The sequence below is a fragment of the Ambystoma mexicanum genome, chromosome 11 (genome assembly GCF_040938575.1).
Source record: "Ambystoma mexicanum isolate Mex_15411 chromosome 11, UKY_AmexF1_1, whole genome shotgun sequence".
In the NCBI taxonomy this organism is placed as follows: Eukaryota; Metazoa; Chordata; class Amphibia; order Caudata; family Ambystomatidae; genus Ambystoma; species Ambystoma mexicanum.
In genome coordinates this window covers 333812819-333833658 of record NC_090934.1, presented here as the reverse complement: position 1 = coordinate 333833658, position 20840 = coordinate 333812819, and positions in this window count along the sequence as shown.

Genomic DNA, 20840 nt, shown 5'->3' with positions numbered 1-20840 from the left:
AAAGCTAAAGGTAACAAGTGTTAATGCATGGCTAATTATAATTGGTTATTTATAACGCGCTTTATAGCCAGAGGTTTCTAAGCGTGGACCCGGGGATTGAACCTGTGTTGCCTCACATTGTCTTGTTTCCAAGGCGAGTGCGTTGCCCCTGAGGTATCCTCCCAAGACAAGTCTGTGCTACGTTAGGGCATCCAGTCTCTGGACATGTTTTCTTACAGCAACGTGGTCTTTTTTGCAGAACGTCAATGATAAAAGCATGTTAACCGCTTGTACATGGATAGACTTGCATATATTGACACCGACTTTCTGAACATGTTTTCTTACTGTGCATGGCATTTATTTCTGGCACCCAGGGTAAAGCCAGCATGGCGAGTGTTCTTGCGCGGCCATACAGCCTGTCTGGACCTGTTTTCTTACTGTGGCATGTTACAGGCAATTCCAAGAGAGTATGTTCCTACGAGGGGACACTAACCTATATTGACACAGTCAACATGGACATGTTTTCTTATAGCATCATCCGTTTCAGTATGTGCATTGAAAACATGTATGTTCTTATATGGGTTTAATAGCACATATTGGTACAGCCAGCATGGAAATGTTTGTTATACTGGCATATATTAAAATGCATTGGAAAATACTCCTTTGCATTGTTGGTGAATTGCATCTATTGGATTTGTTCATGAGTTAAGAAAACCGATTTCAAACTGTGTGGCTTTTTACCCAATTCTTCACAGAATGTCGGCTGTAAAATGCACAATTTTATCCCATTATAAATAATAAAAAATCCAAGGTCCCCTTAATTGGTCTGGGCTACCTCGCAATGCTTGTTAGGTCTTGCATATTTACAGGGAACATCTACCCATTTCCTCTTCTCCCCTCCCCACCCCCCATGACCCTCCCGGACGCCACTGATTGAAACGAGTAAGCACTGTTTGCTTTTGTGTCCAAATTCAAACTGATCAGGAAAAATGTCGTATTACCACACTTGAACGAGAAATGAATTTTAGGCAACACCAGTCAGCCTTGTTGTTTTCATTACAAGTCAATGATTCTATTGTAGGATGGATGGTTAACCAATTTATCACGAAGACTATGAGGGTAAGAAACAACAGTTTGATGTCTGTATACATTTATTTCTCCCTGCAATCTATTATTTGCATTAAGTTTTAGATGTATTGATGCATTTTTTTTAAGACAACTATGTAATTTTTGTTTTCTTTGCTGCTGTGGTTTTATGGCTTTTATTGCCAAAATAACGCTTGTTCAGATTCTGATTACAATCCCTATGTTCTCTTGACTATGCTGCCTGGGCTGATGGGAGTTGTAGTCCAAGACATTTGGAGAGCTAAACGTTGCTGGCCTCAGTTGTATGTAGACTACCCTGTATTCGCCACATCTACAACATGATTGGAAGTAGAGTTAAAACCACAGTAAACAGTAAAAATTGGGGAAGTGAAACATATGCTAGCAGTAAACTCACAGGCCTTCTGCGTGCAGTGCAAGGGAGGGGTGCTTGAAATAACCCAATTGTGCTAACTTTGGGTCCTCATTGTATGCAAGAGTATGGCTTCAAAGTTGGATAGCAGATGGGCTGAGGATAGGAAAAGATATCTAGGTGCCTGGCGTTGTGGTTACACTGTTCTCAGGTTAGAACACCTGCCTGAGAAATATAATGGAGACAGAAGGGTTGGGGAGAATGAGGTACATTGTGTGAACTCCTATATGTGAACTCAGGGGGAGTCAACCTGTCACCCTCCAGATATTTTGGCCTAAAACTCCCATCAAGCCCAGCCACCATAGTCCGTGTTAAGCGATAATGGAAGGTGTGGCAAAAACATCTGGAGAGTGACAGGCTAGCAATGACTGGGCTAAGTGTTAAATGACAAGCAGACCAATGAGCTCTTTGTGAAAGCTGATGTAGTATAATTGAGTGAGTGTTGGCTTCCTCTCTCCGTTTTCTGTAGACAGCCTTTCACACAATAAATGCTAAATGCAATGTTTTGTTATTTCAAGAGATCATTATTACGTTTTTTCCACTTGACTCTCCTTTTGCTTGCTTGGACGAGTCAGTGCTTTTTTATTTCTTGAATTTTAGCCTAAGCCATTCTTTATTGCGACTAAAAACTGAATATGCCAACACTTAATGGCTTCCCAAGGCCGCCATGTCCCTGCACAGATAATATACAAATGTCACCTGTGGCCCGTGGATACAGTATCAGTGTGCCCCAGGTGTTGCAGACTGTTTGCGCATTTATGTTTTCTTATGTCTAGTGTTTTGTTATGTCTAGTGGTATGTATTTACTGTATCGCTGTTCGATGAATTGCAATTGATGAGGTGGATGGTCAAGAAAATGGGGCATCGTTCAGTTGAGGAAGGTATCACATAATCCTTATGGTCGTCAGCCTCTTGCCCTTGTTTTTCTGATGTTTCCATTTCATGTCCCTGTTTTTACCCCCACAGTAGTCTCCTTCCTGTTTCACCCAATCCGTGCTGACCTTCACTGACAGTTTTTTCTATGCTTATTTCAACAGTAGGCAACATAAATATATACATGCATAGTGGATGGTTGCAAGTTATTATACTGGTCTTTGTCTTCAGTTCTCCCTCCTAATTCCCTTGAGCTCTTTCCCTTCGCCCAGGTAAATGTATCCATCTAGAGCCAGATTACAGAAACTTTGCAATGGTGTAAGTAGAAAGTTGCACAGTAGTTGCATTAGGGCAATGGTTGCCCTATTTTAAAAAACACTGGGACATATTAGAAAACCATTGCACCATGATACGTCCAATTTGGCATAGTATAAGCACAAGGGGATAAATTAGAATAGTGCAAAAAATATACATTTTGTATGCACTTTTGCACCAGGGCAAACTTTTCCCCAGTGCTAATACCATGCATCTTTGCACTTGCGCTGGTGCAAAGTTTCTGTAATCTGGGCCCTGGAAGGGAGCCAGGCAACAGGAAGGGCTCATCTGCAGATCCCGTATTGCAAAGTGGGAGAGCACTGTATGCTGGACCTTTCTGTCCTAGTTCCATTCTCACTGTGCTCCATACCCAAGCCTTAATTCACTGTCAGTCCCTGTTTCCTTCTCACTGACATTGGCTTGATATCTTTTCCAATGTTGACCCCTCTTCTGCCACTCTTTCCCTCCCTTCCATTCCCTACTTGTCTGTCGCCTCTTCTCAGCAGTGTTTTGAAGTGACATGAAAGAGGAATTTGCACTTTGAAGGAAGCCTACATACATGCATACGAGTAGTGGATGCATAACTCCTGGGAGAAGAATACGCATATATCAATGCTCATAAAAATCTTGTATTCATTCTGCACCGTTGTGATGGGAATAAGAAGGCGTTGTTTTAAAAAAAATACCTGATGGCACCCTCTCATCTCCCCACCCTAATGTCAAAACTTTAGGAGTGTGTTTTAAAATGCAATGTGAGGATTGACAGGCAAAATAAGACATTTCTGAACGAAGTCATCTTACCTCCGGAAATTGCCTGAAATCCAAAAGGAGAGAGAGAGACAAAATAATAATGCAGCAGTGATGGCTAAACTCAATACCTGCAACATCCAATAGCACTAACCCACTACAAATCATGATCCAGGCTGAAAAAACACACAATGCTGCAGGTTATGGCAGTCTCAAATCCTCCACCTAGCGTGGTGGAAGATATGAGTGGTAGGCTCGTCAAAAGGGAAAGGATTTTAGAAAGATATGAAGGGTTTGTGAGGAGAGTATGTGGGAGGGAAGGTAATAAGACAGAACGGATTCTAGAACTGCCAGCTTCAGGAATGGCTGCTTAGGTGCTGAGCTCCTGTGCCAACTGTAGCTATTTGAATACTATCCATCTTCATTATGGCTGAGGAATCACTTGTGATTAAAACTGTTCAACCAGCCAAAAGGCAGAAAGGAGAGGAGGAGGGACGTGATGACGAGATCTTGGACATGCTTCACAGATTGATGGCTGAAATGTCTGACATCAAGGCAAAGCTGATCACCTCTGAAGAGAGATACTTGGACCTTACCTCAAAGGTAGTTTCTATGGAGAAACACCTTACAACAGTGGATGACCAGGTTACTTGTTTGGCGGATCGAGTCAGACATCTGGAATGAGAAATTGTCATCAAAACTTTCTGAGCAAGAACATTTTTCAAGGCGCAACAATGTGAGGATTGCTGGTTTTCCTGAAAATGCTGAGCATGGTAATCCTATCGCATTCCTGGAGAAAGCACTTGTTTCCATGCTGAATTTGGACCTGAAGCAGCCATTGGAAATTGAGAGAGCACACAGGTCGCTTGGTCAGAAGCCCGCCCTGGGCCAGAGACCTAGACATTTTATTGTAAAGTTTCTAAGATACCCAACAAGAGAGCTCATTCTGAGAAGATCCTGTGAAAATGGTGATCTTGCCTGGGGAGGACACAAAATAATGATTTTTGCTGATTTGAGTAAAGACATTATGGAGAAAAGGAGATGCTTCCAAGTAGCTAAGGAGAAAGCAAGAAGCAAACATCTTAAATACTATATGATCAACCCTGCAATACTCCGTATTGTGGTTGAAGGCAGAGTACATTCATTTATGGATTGCAGGCAAGCTGAGCCTTTTTAACTGACCTTGATGTGGAACCTATGGAAGCAAGTACTGCACCTACTTCTCAAAAATCTACGCAACAACAGAAAAAGAAAAGGGATAAATAATAGTACTGAATTGTGCTTGTTTGTTTTATTTATTGTTGCGTGGTATTTATTTTTATTTTTACTTATACTGTAATATTTCTCTCAGAAATCTATGGTTTTTCTTTAATGTCAAACCGTTAGTTTAAAACGGTTTCTTTTTCTCAAGCACTGTTGTAAATTCGGCATGGCCATGGGAATCTGTTAGAAGAAGGTACCTTCGGTGTTTACTTGTAAGCGTGCCGTACATGATGCGGTGCATGGCGTACTACGCATTGCTTACAGAGGCCTGGCGAGTGGATTGTGAGGAAGGGTCGGTCTTCAGCAATTGGAAGTAATGTAATTGGCCGTGACGGTGATGGACAAAGGGATGTGAACTTGGATGATCTCTAGGGTACATGGTCAAGCAGATTTTTTTCCTGTGATGAGCGGCTCTGACAGAAACAGTGATTTTCGATGTTGGGAAAAAGGCATGACTGAGTCTCTCAATTGATATGTATATGGAGCTGTTTACCGGTCCTTGGGGGCTGTTGATATTGCACAGCGCCATCGTCTCACTTGTGCTGACACTGAGTTTTTTTTACTCATTTGTATCTCACGCAGCCTTCCCATGCGTGTTGGCGCTCTTGTTCTTATCTTGGTGAATGTTTTCTATCCCAAGCTTGTTTGTGATCAACAACTTGAGATATGTATGCGGCCTTGTACATCTTTACGCACGGCCCGTTACATGATGTATGGTAATGTTAGGAACAACCAGCTCCTACCAGTCCTCCAACTATGCGCCATACCTGTCTGTGTGGCTCTTTCAAAATGGGCAATAACTTTCAAGTAGGGGGTAAACAGTGAAATGGTGTGGTGCTACCACCTGCAATGCAACTTCGATGTGTTTCTGTCAGCGGCATGAGCAGTGCATTTCACAAAGAAGGCACACCATTTCTTTCACCGTCATTTGTGGCTCGTTCATCATCAGTGCCCCAGGCTTGAGATTTGATTTGTCAGGGCTTTTCAATTCATAAAGATGCTTCCTAATAATCCGAGAAACACAGGAGGTTACTGTGACATTTATACAACCTGCACATTCTATGACTTCCTTTTCTCTCTCTTTTGCAATATGAGGGTAAATGTATTATTAGATCGTGTGCGATTTTGGTATAATTTTTGAAAAATGCTCATAAGAATGACATGTGATACAACTGAACATTTACCTTGGTGTTAGTGGATTGGTGGGGAAGTATATGTTTTTGCTTACTACTTGACATGTGATGCTTTTATGTTGATAATGTATTCCGGGGCGCCTTTTCTCTGGGTCTTGTGTGTCACTGTTTGTGCACTAGTTTCGGGAGCACCCTTGTAGTAATACATATTGTGGTTGCTGGGGTTAGTGCAAGTAGTCTATGGCACTGTTGTTATGGCTAAGCGGTTTGGTGGTGTGTGTTTACTTTTCCCATGTGATCTAGCAATCTTGTACTGATGTGTGTACTGTGATAAGGTTGTCTATGTACTTTTGTGTAGGGCTAATGTGGAGTAGTACTCTCTTTCCCTTTCTCTTCTATTCAATTGTTTGCGCACTGTAGTCACTGTGCCACTAAGCACGGACGAGACATTGTTTTATATATATCTTGATTTGGTCATAGGTCGCTTGTTTTGAGTGGCTGCTGAGGGATAAATGTTTGTTTGCAGTGGTGAGTTTGTCTGAGACTATATACATAGTAGTGCCAGCATTTTTGGAGTGATGGGTCTTTTGGGGTTTTGTTGAGGCTTTCTCAGGTTCCTGTTTGGGGGGGAATATTACTTGTTCACGACTTGTACTTGTTGCACTGTCTAGATGGATAGTTTATACCTTTTAAATTTGGGCACAGCTTTCTGGAGGGTGGTCATGAATAGGTCTAGTTTTGTATATATTGTAACTCATAGTGGGCCTAATCGCTGTTGGTCTCTTTTTTGTTCAATTGACTTGTATCTTTGTGTCTTTTGTTTTGTTTGTCTGTTTAGCAAGGTGTGTGTTGTTTTTTGCTCTGACTCGATTATCCATTGACAATTGCTTATTGTTCATCATTTTGATGTAATGCACTTTATTGAGGTCATGTGAATGGTGATTCTGCTGATTTTTGCTTTAGAGGGAACTAAAGTATGGGCTTATTGACTATTGGTACTTGAAATGTTAAAGGTATGAGGTGTCCTTCTAAAAGGAAAAAAATTCTATCCAGATTATGGAGGGAAAAGATTGATGTAGTTCTATTTCAAGAGACACACCTTGAGGATGGCACTGAGAACCTCCTTACTAATTCTAGATATACGAAGGTGTGGTTGAATGGTTATTCTACTAATTCACAAGGAGTTGGAATTTTGGTTAGAAGGGGGTTGGGTGTAAGTGTTGATAAGATAGTTATGGACGATGCAGGTTGGGTCATGTTAGTTGATTTGAAATTTGAAGATAGGCTGTTTACAATCTGCTCAGTTTATGGCCCATGTGCAGTGGGGGGTCTCTTTTTTGATACTGTAACTAAACCTCTGGCTGACATGAGGGGAGAAGTAATCATTTTAGGTGGGGATTTCAATTGTGTTATGGACTTCAAATTGGATAGATCTTCGGCGTGCTCCTTTACTGGCCACAGATCTAGTAGAGAATTTTGTGATTTTGTGGATACCTTTGATTTGATTGACTCTTGGAGAGTCTTGCATCCAAAGACAATAGAGTATTCATTTTACTCTCCGGTTCATGATTCCTTTTCAAGGATTGACTATTTACTTATATCAGATCATATGGCTGAGACGATAATCGAAGCTAGAATGTGTGAGCGGCATCTTTCGGATCATTCTCTAGTTTTGGTTAGATTGTGTCTTGCTCCGCACTCTCCGGATTCTGCTAGGTGGAGGCTAAAACCATTTGTTCTGAAAGAGGAAAAAGCATTACAATCGCTTTCTGGTTTTGTGTCAGACTATTTTGCTGTAAATAAGGGTTCGGCTGATAGTTTAATGGTTTGGGATGCGTTTAAGGCCTCAGCTAGGTGTGAATTGATTACTTGGACATCTAGAGTGAGGAAGGAAGGGGAGGCAAAAATGAGAGATCTTGAGCTGGATCTGGGTAAATCACAATCGGCTTATGCTCGTACTGGATCAGTGAGGGATCGTTTAAAGATGGAAAGGTTGTATGAGCAGTTGCGTCTGGAGTCTGAGATTCAAGCAGACCGTGGGACTTTTTATTTTAAACAACGCTTCTGGGAGAGAAGGGATTCTGGCGGTAAATTGCTTGCGAATATGTTGAAGTGTTTGTGCGAGAGGTCTTTTGTCCAGAAAATAAAAGATGAGTCTGGTAGGATTATTGTGAAAAGGAAGGATATTGGTGAGTGTTTTTCGCAATTATTATGAATTGTTATACTCTGAAGAGCATGTGCTGTTAGAAAGTGATCTGGTGGAGTTCTTTGATAAGATTGAAGTTCCTTATCTGTCTGATGAGGCCAGAGAATTTCTGGATGCTCCTATTTTAGTGGAAGATGTGATAGAGGCCATTATTAAAATGAAGTCTGGTAAGTCACCTGGCCCAGATGGACTGCCGACTGAGTTTTACCAATCTTTTGCTGAGCAGCTAGCTCCAGAATTATGTGAACTCTATAATCGGTTTCTTATGGAGGGTGTTTTATGTCCTTCAATGAGGGAGGCAGTGATTACGGTAATCCCCAAGGAGGGGAAAGATGCATCAAATTGTTGTAATTATCGCCCCATTTCACTTTTGAATGTGGATGCAAAATTATTTACGAAAATTTTGACTTCCAGGTTGGATAAATATATGGGTTTGTTAATTGGTAGGTCTCAAGTGGGTTTTATGAAGCAACGCCATGGATACGATAATATTAGGACTCTCTTGGATATTTTGATTTTGTCATCCTCAGGAATTGATGATTTGATTTTCATATTTCTTGACGCTGCGAAGGCATTTGATAATGTGGCTTGGGCTTTATTAAATTTTACTTTGGTTAAGATGGGTTTTGGTCCCCTATTTATAAATGCTGTTGGGGCATTACAGTCGGGTATTAGTGCAAATGTCTGGGTGAATGCGGTACTTTCATCTTCTTTTAGATTATTTAAAGGCACACGTCAAGGATGTCCGCTATCACCTTACCTTTTTAATTTGGCTCTTGAGTCATTTTTGTCATATATTCGGCAGTCGGATTGCCTATCCGGTTTTATAGTTGGTGAAGTTGAAGTTAAGGTTTTGGCGTATGCTGATGATATAGTTATTGTTCTTAGTAATCCTGTAGAGGGGGGAATCATCTTGAAGAATATGATTTCTGAGTTTGGTGGGCTCTCAGGTTATAAAGTTAATTGGGAGAAGACGGTTGTGTTTCCAGCTCGAGACGCTCAGGTGTGTAGACGATTATTAGATTGGAATTGTAAATGGGAAAACTGTAGGGTGAAATATTTAGGTGTCTTTTTGTCTAGAGATGTGAAAGGTATGGCGGAGTTCAATATAGATAAAGTTCTGGAAAGCATGAGGACTATGCTCCGTAGGTGGAGTAGACTCTCTTTATCCATCTGGGCAAAGGTTAATGCTATTAAAATGGTGCTCCTACCTAAGGTTCTGTACATTATTCACTCGCTACCGTTAAGGTTTACGAAAAAAGTTTTGGGCCGTGTGGATCGGGGCTTTCAGGGGTTTCTATGGGGAGTTTCAAGGAAACCAAGGATACCCAGGTATTTAATGGTTAGGAGTGTACATGAGGGGGGTTTTGGTTATCCTAACATTGAAAATTACTACAAAAGTTTTTTGATTAAAAAATGTATATCGTATTTCTCGTTGAATGAATCAGACATTCCAGTTTGGGCTCAGATAGAAGAGTTTAAGATGAGACCCTTCCGAATTGAATCACTGTACTCTCTTGGAAAGTTACCTAAATCGGTCAGTACATTGCACGCTGTCCATGCTTCCAAAGATGCAGTCACATCATTGATTGTAAGTGGAGGGCAGGGACTTAATTTCTATGGGGAGGCCTCCATTTGGCAGAATCCGGGGTTGCAGATCAATAATAAGATGCTATGCTGGAGGAGTTGGATGAACAAGGGTATATTACTTATTAGAGACATATGGGATGATGACGGTATGATATCTTTTGAGTCTCTGAAGCGGACGTTTATGCTACATAATAGGGAAATGGGGAGATATAGATTGTTGAGAGATTTGATTTCTGAGAGAGTATTAATGCTTACTGACCCTTTGTTACAAAGACCAGAAAGGTGTAGTTTTATTGTAGTTGCGCCTCGTGCAGTGTCTAGTTATTTGAGGTTGTTCCCGGTAGAAGAGAAATTTAGATCTTCATGGAATGCTCTTCGACTTATGTGGTGTGCTGAACTGGGTGGAGATATTTCTATGCAGGATTGGGAGGTTCTATGGAAGGTTCCAGTTAGGATGAAAATTGATCTAAATTTACGATATATTCAACAGAGGATTTTGGGGCGTCTGTTTTGGACTCCAGTTAAAATGCACAGATTTGGCTTAAGGGAGGATAGTATGTGTTGGAGTTGTTCTACGGAGGAAGGCACTTTGCTTCACATGTTATGGAATTGTTCTAGGGTTAAAGGTTTTTGGAGTGAGGTTTTGAATAGAGTTGATTTGGTCGGGAACATCTCTTTTCCAAGGACACCATCATCAGTTCTTTTGAAATCACCAGTGGGCACTCGTCACTTTAGCTATGCGACTCTGTGTTGGGCTAATAAGGTTTTTTTGGTGGCGACTCGTCAAATTTTACGCCTCTGGCAGACGAGAAAGAAACCAAGTATTGATGAATGGTTATCGCAGGTGCAGTTGCTGTCAAGATTTGAGAGGATTAAGTATCATGCTTTACATAAAGAAGAATTATAACAGTGGGAGGCTTTTAATGAACTCTATGTGTGAATTAAGTGCTGATGGCCGATGGTTTTTGTTTCAGAGTGGTTAATTTACTGTTGTGTTCTTTTTATTGTGTTTGTCTTGTGTTGTGTGGTTGTGTGTTTGTGTTTTTTTTTTCTCTCTTATTTTCCTCTGATTTTTTGCTAGTTATCATTTCAAATTAGGTTTGTTGCGATTAGTAGAGATAATTGATAGGTTTTTCTTATTTATTCTGTACTATTTGTATCAACTTGTATAATGCTTTTTTCGTTTTATTTGTCGTTTTCTTGTTATCATATTTTTGTTGTTTTGGAATGATATGTATTTCTTTTGATAAATCTTTAAATAAAGTTGTCAAAAAAAAAAGACAGAACAATGGCCTTGAGAGGGGGAACACTAAGATGGACTGCAGACCCAGAGGATTTGTGAAGATGAGTGGAATGTACAGTGAGGCAATACGAGGCTGACAAGATAGGGGAGCTATGGAGGGATTGAGAGGTGAGGAGGCAGTAACCGGTGATGGAAAGGGGTAAACAGTAGCAGGACAAGTAGGCAGAGTGCTTACTTCCAAACAGATTGGAAATGAGAATTCGAAAAGGAGGGTAGCTCAATCAATATTGATAATAGTCAAGATGAGAGAAAAGGCAAGATTGAAAGAGAAGGCTGATAGCAGAAAAAGTGATAATGGGTCAGATTGTATTAAGGCTAATCATTTAGCATGGATAGAAGCAGGGCTTGAAGAAAATATGGGTGGAAAAAGTGAACATTGATTCAAAGATTATGCAGAGATCTTTGCTGGCACTTCTTCACTAAGCAGGCCATTTTAGTGGCTTTTCTGAATACCATGTTAACTGAAGAAAGTCATCTATGATGTTGATTGTCATAATTATTAACCAATGAACACATTCAGAGGTGCCTTTAAGTGGGAATCCTCTCAAATCCGACATTGAAGAATGTCCTCAGTAAAGATGCTCTAAAAAACTCCTTTCTCGGATATCTTGAAAGCCTTTATTGAGCAGACATTTCCAGATGGGCCGAATCAAAATTAGCGTATCAGCCAAAATCAACGTTGTAAAAATGAACCTTCTACCACGATTATATTTGCTTGCAAACCTGTGCATTGGAAGCAACCCACCACAAATTGATCCCTTACATGGGTTGATGAAAGACGTCTGAAAAAATTGATGAATCGCTGCTGGTCTGGAAAAACGGTCAATGCCCAAAAAATGTGGAAGCGTTAGTGTAAGACTCTGATGACACTCCGGATTGGATACTAATTATGTTGGATTTAAAACATGAAAGAAACTAAATCTTTCTGCCATATTATGTGAGAGTAATGTAGGCCATTTTAGATAAGGAGTCACCTATGTCACAGCACCACCTAGTAGACATCCCTGATACTTCACCTCCAGCCCAGAGCCAAAACACCGGGTATGCAGCCATTAAGTTAAATGAAAATCTTGTGTTTCTGCTTCCCCCTTCACTATAATCCTTACCCCAAACCCCCTGCCGAACCCCTTTGAGCCACTTAAACCAAAACACAACAACATTTTGATGGAAACTGTCGATGACATTTCCACTAAGTAAATTACCAGGTAGTAATAAACTTCGTGGAAACAACGTGATACTGTCAGAATTCCATAAAGTGGCTGCCTGAATAGAAACAGCATCCCCGCATGGCATATCTGAATTTGGGATTAGTCAACATCCATAAGGATGTTGATTTAAAGGATATGTTTGGTTTGTAAGTGACAAATCAATTTAGCAAAATAATTGCCTGTGATTATGGATAGACAAATGCACAAAGTGCCTTGAATAGTAACTGAACACTTCAGTAATGGGTGGTGAATTGTTTATTTGAAATTGTGTACTGTTTCACACGATTATATGATTGAGAGCTAAACATAGCGAGGGAGACCCTCCCCCATGAAATTTTAAAAATATTAAAATAAAATAGCGCATTGCAAGCACACTTCCTGTGAAAACCTGGATAAAATGCTACAGCTTTGTGGAGGCTGCTGGTCAGGTGACTCAGTTGCTATGCCCATCACCTGTTTTCAGGTGTCTTTCTTCTTCTCGCTGATACATTTTCTCAATCAGCAGTGATTATTGGATATCGAACCTTGATCCTCATTACTCCATCTTCTCCGGTTGAGTATGTAGTCGTGGGTTAGAATTCTTCATGGTATGTGTGGACTTGTCACAGTAGGGCTGGTTTCACAGGGTCTTCGCTGTGGTGGGCCACGGGTAGCAGTCGAAAGGGTTTTCAGTGGTAGCAGTGAGCCTTCTGATCAGAGGGTTCTGTTTTCACGCCTTCCAGGCAGCTACCTAAGTACTCCAGGCCAGCTCCAGGCAGTCAGCTTTGAGGAGATTGCCAGTCATGTGACCTAGGCCCCACCAACCAGCTTTGCCCTGCCCCTTCCTTTCCTTTCTTAGCTCTTAGATCAAGGGCGTATCTAGCCCAGGTGTCCAAAGCGAAGAGCTGGACAAGAAAAAGGCAATTCCTGTATGGACAGATAGGACACAGCACCAGAACCCCAGCGCCTCTAACATCAGGTAAGCTCCCACAAATATGTGTTTCACTCCTCTTTCCCAACAGCACCTCCCTACCGTCATTGCTCATCGCCAACCATGCCGCTCACCAGCAACATCATGGAAACCACAACTGCAAGAAAACTGATGCTCACCAATATCTTCTCAGCAACCAGTCATGCAGCAGAAATCGCCGACCTCATCACAACACATGACCTGGACACCATCTTCATTCTTGAGACCTGGATGACATCCAGCTCCATCTACATCATAGATGTCCTCATCCCCTACGCCTACAGAATTCTACAACAAGACAGTCCAAACAAGATTAGTGGAGGCCTTCATTCACAAGGCATCATGGCCATGCACCTAACTGAATGCCACCACCATTGGCTCTTTTGAAAACCTTTCCTGCCACTTCCCATTCTTGCTAAAGGACACAGTCACTTTTCACCTCATCTACAGACCATCCAAGCCCAACACCTCCTTCATCGAATACTTCCCGGACTTGGTCATCACCCTGTCTCTCACACATGCCCACAACATCTTCATTGGTGACTTTAACATCCCTGGCAACTCAGCAACCAAGTCAATCAAAGAAGATCTTCACACTCTGAACCTCACCCAGCACTTGAAAGACCCACCTCACATGAAAGGTAATATCCTCAACCTCACCATCACTCTCCTGCCCACACTCCATCACAGCTCTCCAATCGCGCTCAACTGGTCAGACCATCTGGCAATCCCCTTTGACATTCGTCACATCACACCACACCAGTCAAGAAAACCCATTGCAAACCCTGTAAACAAGAAGTTCCCAGTGGAGGCTCTCAGGTAGATCTCACAAAACTCCACTTCACATGGGCTGATTTACCTCTAACGAGCAAGAGCCGAAACATGCTCCTCCAAGAACTCAACACCACCCTCACAACCAATATCGACCACCATACCCTAGTGAAACAACACACTCTCAGGTCTAAACCTTCCACACCTCGGTACACTAATGAACAATCAGAAAACAATAGAAGACTTGCCAAAGCACCTCCAGTGCAATCGACCTTGCCCTGCTCAAGCCACTTCATGCTGCATGCAGAAGACTGACCACCACTGCCAAGGCCAACTACTACCAAAACATCATAGCCCAAGCCAACAATGAAAGTACAGCCCTCTTTAAAGCCATCAAGCACTGCATCAACCCTCTGCCCAACCCACCCGTACCGCACTCCATTGAGAAATCTACTGCCATCAAATCTTTCTTCATCAATAAGATCAGCATGAACAAAAACACCAACACCACAGCTGACACTACACATCCCATCTCGCAAAACCACAACTACCTGGACAGCTTTCAAGTAATTCACTATGGAAAGCCATCATTTTCATTGTAGCATAATTCAAGGCCACATTGAATGCAGACAACATCCTACTTACTCAAGACAGCTCCCACTGAAGCACTACTCCCTTACCTGGCAATCATCAACAGCTCCCTAACACAAGGTACCTTCCCCTTGACACATCACGACCGGACAAATTGTTGGGTAGGACTCCCAGGTATGCCAGAGTGATGCTGGGGGTCCGCAGACACGGTGGACCTAACTCGTTCCCCAGAAGAATAAACCGAAGACTTAGTCAGACGGCAAGTACAAACTGCGTTTTATTGCAAAAGAACGGGGCTCAGTACATGACAACTGCAACACCCTCTTTCTAAATCTGCCTGCTTCTACTCTCCGTCCTCTGCAACTCATCCAGAACAGGACTGCAAGTCGTGCCCTTGGCCAAAGCCTAGGGGTCGTATCTCTCCAGCACTGAAATCTCTGCATTGGCTCTCAGTGGCTGCCAAGATTAAGTTCAAGACCCTCTGCATTGTCCACAAGGCTTCCTGAGGCCTGGGTCCTCAATACCTCCTGTACTCTGGAGACCCCCAGCCGGCCCATAAAGCCGAGGTTTGCTTTGAAAGTACTTTAAGATGAGATAGCTGCACCCTTGCGATGGATGGGGGTGTAGATGTATTACTCCAACACCAATCAATAAGGACAACTCAATGGTTTGGCAAAGGGAGTCCGTTTAATGACAAGTACAAAAAACGGGGAGTCATGGAAATCAGCAGTGATGCGATCATCCTTCTCGCTGCAACTCCAATGAGTTTCATAAAAATCATAGCATTTATACTTAAAACCCGTCATAATTGATGTATAACACTCAAAAGTTAATATGCAATTCTATTGGTAGGAAAAGGTAACTTTAATATAGGTACTATATCTGTATATGGTAACGGAGTGAGGGGATTGGGTAAACACTGTCAGGTGGGCGTCTAAGCCCTTCCCTTAAAGATGACTACTGTAGACGTCACTAAAAGTACGACGTCGTATTGGTTCTACTAACTATAGGACCCGAGATGATTTGGTCCATTGTGATTGGGTTGGCACCAACCCCATGCATACATTTCCACTTTGCTTAGCAGCATGCAGAATGGTCAGCCAGGTGCAGGGTGCCCCCTAGTTACCTGGCCTTTCTCCAATTAAGTTTACAATCAATCATCACTTCAACAACTATGTGTCAATTATGTTATTGTGGTTGGCCTTGAAACTGCATCTTCTGTCTGGGAAAGTCCCATATCTCTGCCTGGGCGGATGCCAAGCGTAGGTGTGAACTCATGCTTCTCCTCGCTCGGATGGTCATGTGCTTCCCACACCGTGAATTTGTCTAGTTTCTCTCAATGTGTGCATTTGATTCTTATTCAGCTTGCCACCTGCCTACGCCTCCTTATCTTGACCTTTCAGAGACAGGATATTCTGTTCTTAAGTTTCAATTATATGTAGCTACTGTTTGTTCCTTTTATTGGTATAACCTTGGCTCTCCTGGCACGAGTTGCATCTATCAAGTTTAGATTCAGCCGTCTCTTCTCGTTTTGCTAGAATATGAATCTCTGCTCATTCGGCCTTTAGTAACCTGGGTTGATTCTGCTTCGTTTGCAAAGTGGAGTTACACTTATAATACTGTGCTTCGTTTTGAGGTAGATTATGTATAAAGGCGCTTGACGCACTATTCTTCTACTTAGCATTGCAAGCCACATCATTTTCTTAGCTTTCTTGCGGTTTCAAGCATATGTACAAGTATTAACTGGTTGAATATCTTCATCCTGTTTACAGCTTGAGCTTCTTTGTATTTCAACATCGTTCTCCCCTTTTAGGTTCACGATATCCTCATTCATGGCGTTTTGTCTCTGGGTGTTATTCTCGGGTTGTAATTTCTTCTACTTGTACGTCAGTCCGGGTCCTTGTGACATCACCATTTGTCTCCCATTAAGACCTTTTTGGTTTGTTCCGGGACTGTATTTAGGTAATCTTCATTTCGTTTCATTTGCTGGTAAGGTTTCCTTAATGGATACCTCACTGTCCATGGTTTTCTTGGTATCAGTATTTCAATAGGTGTTGCTCTTTTGATAGGTACCGGGCAGAGTCCTACTGTGGCTCTCTGCTGATTTATCTGCTCAGCATACGTCACATATTTTGGTGTGAACATTCCTGGTACTTCAAAATGGGCAACTGGAGTGCAGGTTTTATTTGGGACATTCTCTACACTCTCCCCACTGGGCGATTCATCGATCACTTTCACCTCCATCTTTGTATTCAACTTACTCGATTCTTCTGTATTTATCTTCACTCCGTCGCCTTCGTTCATTCCTTCTTTGCCTTCGGGGTCTGTACATGATGGTTTGAAGAAGTGTCTCTTTGGAGTCCATATTTGTATTATTCCTTTCAGGCTTCCTGCTGTCCTTACATGTTCGTCTTAATTCATGTCATTAATTGACATTGTCCATTTGGGCTACAATAAACCCATCTTCCCACATAATTTCTGTGCTTCCTGGGATAGAGGAACTTTGTTCTTTCTGGTGCGTGAATACTGGTCTTCACAAAGTCTCTTATTTCTTCATCAGTCAGGTCTTTGGGCTTCCATCCTATCTTGACATCAATCATGATCTTCATCCTTATGGCTTTCTTCGCAGTCTTCTGACATTGCGAGATTATTATCTTGATAACACAAAATCCTAGCAATATCATCACTAACAGGGCTCCCAAGAACTTGAATGTGTCTGCCTTCCATTGTGGAACCCATGAAAACAGTGATCCAAAAAAGCTGTCATCATCAACTTCATCAGTGTCATAGATCATCTGGTTCTGCAGGTTTGTCAGCATACCTATGGCATCTGTTAATGTTCCATTCTCCTCATTGTAAGATGGTATAAATGTGCAACATGATTCTCAGATTTTTGCACAAACTCATGGCTGTGATCATGTCAAGAACATATCTGTTCTGAAGAGAGATTGCTCTCTGCTCTTCCTTGATCACACTGAATCCTTTTACGGTCGTGTTGATCGTCTTGCAGTAACTCCCATCTGGTTATCTGCAACCATTTAGTATTTACTCCAATTTGGATCCTTGGCATAAAAATCATTGTGAACACTGATGAGGTGAGGCTAAACAGCCTGTGTTCATATGGGATTGCATGAAAGGCTTCTTCTGATTTAGCATAGAAGTAATTATCTCTCTTCATCCGAGTTATCAATTCCACAGATCTCTTCTTCCTCAGGTGAACATCTCCTTTCTGGAAACTGTCAATATTCAGGTCACTTTTCGGGATCACCAGTGCTGGAACGTGGACATTCACTATTGTGCATATACCTTCCCAGTCTCTTGGCAGTCTAATGAATGCCTTCGATCCACGGTCCGATGTTTTTTCGTCGCAGGATGTTTTTCCGCAGGGTTTTTTACCGCACAAAAAAAATCGATGGATTTTTTCGAGAAAAGAAATCACTGTAAAAAAAACCCTGTGAAAAAACATCCCGCGATGAAATGACATGGAACCGGATCCACATGCCCAATAGTGATCCATAATTACTGCAGTTCCATGCACCATTCCCGGAGCGTCAAAAACTCGTCCACAGTTCTTATTCTCTCCCATCTTTCTAGTGCCATTATTCCTGAAGCAGAATTTTGGGCTTTCTAGCGGCACTATCTGCAAGGGTCCTCCTCTGTCTACGACCCATGTCAATAGTTTTTCAAGTTTCGGCCACAATGGCTTGCAGCCATTCTGCTTGATGTCAACAGTTTCTTTGTCACCCAGGCTCTCCAAATCACCACTACTTTTTCCCACCCATCTGAAGAAAGCACTGCTCCCAAATCTGCATTTGGGCTCTATTCTTCCACTTTCGAGCTTCCTCTGGAGTTTTTCCTTGGACATTTAGTCTAGGGTTCACTTCCCATCATATTCCTGCTCTTTTAACTCCAGGCTTCTCGTACCGGATCACATGATTCCTAGTATGAGCTCTGTTTCTTGTCTTGACGTCTTGAACATAATCATCTTCATCGGGATAGGCTGTTTCAGTTGCCCATTTTAATTAGGCATCACTACCCATAAACTGGCCTCTGGTCTTGCACATTGCTACGTGTGACAAACAATGTGCTGTCTGGACATCGATTTCTACAGCAACGAAGATCTTAGATTTCCCCACGCTGTATGGTAGGAGTGCACAAATAAAGCATTCTCTTTCTGAATTTTGTCTTCCAACTTCTGTAATGTGCTGGTACCAAATGTTGTTTCCCAAATGTGCTGTGCTGTCCAAGTAATCGTTTAGTTTGTTGTCTCCGTTGTCTCCGTGCCTGCGTCTCTTGATTCCTATGATTTTCATGGAGTTCGCTATAACTACATCCATAAATGCATCATTATGGCTCCTTCTTGCTGGAGGATTTTCAGGTATCCCGGTCCATGGTGCAGGCTTCCTCATCTGTGCCATTTGAGTGGACAAATGTCTGCCAGCTCTTTCCCTCTCTTCATACATCCTTCTGCTGGTTACAAATGCCAAATCCAACCATCCTGACGCTGGTCCGGTGTATGCTTGTGTTGTAGAACTTGTACTTGTCCCTTGTGTTGGAACATATATGTTTGTTACTACTGTCTCTGGGGTTTTATTCTTCAATTCCTCTAGTCTTTTCCTTTCTCTGGCTAATGATGCCATACTGCTTCTACTATTAGTTGTGCTTGTGAGATCTTCTTTGAGTTTGTCTTTGTCTCTCTCAGTGTTGTCTCAGGGGTCTTTATCATGATCATTTCTGTTGGTTTCTTTTCTGATTCCTTTTGTCTATCCACAATGTCTGTTGTGTAGTTTATTGTGGCAAGCAGGCTCTTCTTTTTTACTGTTTTGGCTTGTGGTTCTCAGGTCATTGACACTAGGCCTGATTTGTGTGCATTCAGTGTTTGGATGCATGTGTAACCTTTCTTCATTCATTCTTTGCCGACCCTGTCTCCGGCTTTTCTGTCTGTTTGTTTGTTAGCACAAGTGTGTGTGTATCTTTGCTAATCACATCCATTTCAAGTTCATTCACTCCATCATCAGATCTTCTAGGGACTGGAATGAATATGTAAGGTCTGGGTGCTTTTGTGGGTTTCATGCATGGATCATTAAGTAGCAGTAAAACAATGATGAATATGACACATAAATACATTATGCCCCTGTATGTCAGGCGGCAGCATTTACTTCCTGCTGTGGTAGGACCAGATAGCTGCTCTGGAATCCCATCTCGATCATTCGCCAAATGTCAATGTTTTATTGCATTCTTTTACACAATATTATCTTTAGGACTCTGTGGTTAAGGGTCTCAGGTGTTCCACACATGTCCCCCCTCTTGCGGGTGATGAATATTATTGCTAGACTATGGGGAAAATCAAATCAACTAACACTTCAGAAAGTCCTTTTACTGTGCATGTTTAAAATAAGTAAGCTCCCAGTCCACTCCTCGGATTTGCTTCAGTCCTGAGGACATATTATATGCTGTAGAGGGGAATGTAGATGCACACACCTAACGTATTCAAAATCTTTAAGAAGTGAGTGTAGATAATTTTAAGTAATCTTTTAAGGTGCGGGGGAGGAAACGTGACCCTGGCACAGGATCACAAATACCTATCCGTACTGAGAAAAAAGAGGATCCAAAGGTAGGAGCCCTCCTGTCCCCTGCACACTATTCGTATCCCGTATAATAACAGTTAAGAATAAATCTAAAATAAAGCATAGATATATGGTTATGTAAAATATTTAATCATGTAATTTTAAGACAAACAAATACTTCAAATTATAGAGTTCAATGGTTAAAGACCATTTTAATTGAAGAAATATACATCAATAAATCTTGTGTTGCTGGGACCAAAACCAAATGTCAAATGATATACAATATACAAATTGTTTGGGACCTTGTGGACCCAGTGCGTATATAATCACAACTCAAGTAAAAGATGGCTGTCGCGTTTCGGGATCCTGTCCCTTCTTCTAGAGCCAAGTGAATTGTAAACTGTAAGAAAAATTAAATGAAGAAAGCGCATGTCAGGTTTTTTGACTAGTAAATACTCCTAAACAAAAGCGCTCACCAAGCATGTAAAAAGGCAAAGGCAAAACCCATTAATTGTGGAATGATCCATTAAAATTCCTATATTTTTAAAGAACCAAAATATCGATCATATGTATTAAACCAGTTACATATTCTTCCAAAAGCACCTATCCTCCAAGGGGGAGTTGGCAATGTGACCAATAAATAATCCTCGCAGTTGATTTCTCTGAGTTATGGCCGAGATGAGGTGAACAAAAATATTAATTATCTACATGAAAACATCACAGAAGATACCCAGATGTTGTTACAGGACACGGATTAGAAAGCACAGGTAGAGACTAACATTCCTTTAAATAGTGTTCTTGAAAAGAAAAAGTGACAGCCTCAAGGGCG